The sequence below is a fragment of the Austrofundulus limnaeus genome, unplaced genomic scaffold, assembly GCF_001266775.1.
Source record: "Austrofundulus limnaeus strain Quisiro unplaced genomic scaffold, Austrofundulus_limnaeus-1.0 Scaffold794, whole genome shotgun sequence".
In the NCBI taxonomy this organism is placed as follows: Eukaryota; Metazoa; Chordata; class Actinopteri; order Cyprinodontiformes; family Rivulidae; genus Austrofundulus; species Austrofundulus limnaeus.
The window spans coordinates 178,671-181,469 of NW_013953196.1; the positions used below are offsets into that span (position 1 = coordinate 178,671).

Sequence of the window (2,799 nt, forward strand, 5' to 3'; positions counted from 1 at the left end):
GCTTGCTGGTTAATCCTGGTATCCTTTGACTGGAGAAATTCCATGACATTTCCTAAAGCCACATTTTGGGACAGAAACTGCATAAACAATATGTTTCACACACAGGGTTCTTTGTTTTTTCCTACTTACCATCTTGCAGGTCGACTCTTTCATGTGGCACATCAATTGGTAAACAGGATCCTGCAGACAGAAGAAAAGAAAAGTTACAAACAGTTTGTATGCAATGTATGAATATAATATACAAGTTTCACTTTTTAAATGGAATTACTGAAATAAATCTACTTTTTCATGATATTCTAATTTTATGACCAGCACCTGTAATCTCTCCTTGTTACTGATATTGGGCTTAGAGTTGTAGATTAGGTTGGAGGTACGTACAGTATATGAAATCATATTTTTAGATGACTCTGGTCGAAATAAGCACCCACCATCAGTGGTGGTCAGTGTACTTAGTTCCTTACTTGAGTCAAAGTAAAATAATACTCCATAGAAGTAAAAAGGGCTTTGTGAAATTATTACTTAAAAGTACTGCAGTATGTGCTTTTAAAAATACTTAAATACTGAAAGTATTTAAAATGGTGCCCTTTTTAACAATTTCACTTGAGTGTCAAGAATAAATGGGAAAATCTTCTGCTACATCGGACAGATCAGTAACTCCAAATATAAAATATTAATGCATTAGTCTTTTGTACCATGTCCCTAGAGCCAATTTTTGTGAACAATAATCAGCACGGTTAGGGACCGTCTTTTGCCGGCTGCCCAGCAWGCATCACACCAGACCTTGATGGTCCTTGATAGCCCTCCTCCCAATGGGTGGTGGGTCCAAGTGTAGTCCTTTTGGTTACATCCGGCCGAGCCCCATCACTCTTTGTCTTGTCGGACCCCTCCCCTGAGGCCCGTTTGCCATGGTAGACTCTACCAGAGGTTAATGCCCCAGACATCATATCCGGGATCATGGGGGTACTAAAACCCCTTCGCCATGTTACGTTGGCAATTCTGCCTCAAGTGCAAGAGTTTAAATATCTGGGTGTCTTGTTCACGTGTGATGGTAGGATCGAGCGGGAGATGGATCGACAGGTTAGGGCCTCGTCCTCAGTAATGATGGCATTGGTTCGGTTAGCCAYGGTGAAGAAAGAGCTGAGTCAAAATGCAAAGCTTTYAATTTACTGGTCTGCCTACATTCCAGGCCTCACCTATGGTCATGAAGCATGGCTCATGACTGAAAGAACGAGATGCCGGATACAAGCGGCTGAAATGAGCTTCCTTCGTAGGGTGGCCGGGCTCAGCCTTAGAGATACACTATATTGGCAAAAGTATTCACTCACCTGCCTTGACCCACATGAGCTTAAGTGACATCCCATTCCTAATCCATAGGGTTCAATATGACGTTGGTCCACACTTTGAGGCTAGAACAGCTTCAACTCTTCTGAAGGCTGTCCACAAGATTTAGGAGTGTTTATGAGGATTTTTGACATTCTTCCAGACGCATATTTGTGAGGTCACGTACTGATGTTGGACAGAAGGCCTGGCTCTGTCTCTGCTCTAATTCATCCCAAAGGTGTTCTATTGGGTTGAGGTCAGGACTCTGTGCAGGCCAGTCAAGTTCAACCACACCAGACTCTGTCTTTATGGACCTTGCTTTGTGCACTGGTTCACAGTCATTTGGATGGTTGAGCAAATACTTTTGGCATTAAAGTGTATGTCAAGTTCATTTTTTAGACACACTGTCCAGTACCCTAGCCAGCAAATTAAAGAAAATTGTAAAATGGGTGTGAAAATAATAGTTTTAAATTAATCTAAAACCAAAAGCATGTTTGGATCAAACTGGAAATTAAGCACTCAAAATTAGGCCCGTCTAGAAATGACACAGCCATTACTCRGGTAGAAAAAATAAAACTTCTGGGAGTCACCATGGACAGCAAACTAAAGTGGTCTCAGCAGACTGAGCATACCCTTAAAATTTATTCCTCAAATCATTAACACAGTTGTCATGTCTCACTTGCAGTATTGCCCTATGATGTGGCCCAGTGCTTCAGAAAAATATCTAACTAAACTACAATTAGTCCAAAATAGAGCAGCGTGTCTTGCAGTGAATTGTTCCATATACACAAATGTTCTTAGTATGAACAGAAGACTAGGTTGGCCCTTGGTTAAAAATAAGGTTGATATTGCCCTTTTAAGCTTTCTTAGATACCAACTGTTTTATATAATCAACTTTTATTTAGCCACATTTTACACAAGGCCTGCTTTAAAAGGTTGTTTTACTCTTCCACAATGCAACAGGTGTGCCGGACAAAAAACTGTTCTCTTTAGAGGAATGAAAACATTACATTATAATATAAAGTGTTATACATGTATATTTATGAATTAATACGCTATGTTACAAATGCTATATTAAGTGTGTCTAACTTTTTTGGAAATAAATATTTTTTGTTTGTTTGTTTGTGGACCCTGGGTAGAGTAGCCATTGTTATGGCAATGGCTAATGGGGATCCAAATAAAGACACAAAGATACAAAAGGTTCAGGATCATCTGCTCTGCGCTGATGGATCTTGATGAAAATAAGTTTAGATCTTTACTTTAATCTTGCCAGGTTTTGGAAAATTTTCTTAAAAGGGATCCCCGATTAGTTGCAACATTAGACTTTATTTGATAAACATATATTTTAACTGTAAAATAAAGACTGTAAAAATACTGTAGGATGTTCAGTTTAGTGAATTTTTAAAAATATATTTTAACATGGACGGGGCCATTTTGTTTACACACAAAGCATTCTGGGTAAATGATGACGTGGATAGG

General features: G+C 39.1%; 1 long non-coding RNA gene across 1 annotated transcript; it reads right to left on the minus strand.

Moving 5' to 3' along the window:
- Nucleotides 1-9: 9 nt before the first annotated feature.
- Nucleotides 10-261, minus strand: LOC106532571 (uncharacterized). Its single transcript, XR_001312102.1, has 2 exons — nucleotides 130-261; nucleotides 10-52 (listed from the first exon to the last, which is right to left on the minus strand). It is a non-coding gene; the product is annotated as an uncharacterized LOC106532571 (long non-coding RNA).
- Nucleotides 262-2,799: the final 2,538 nt, after the last annotated feature.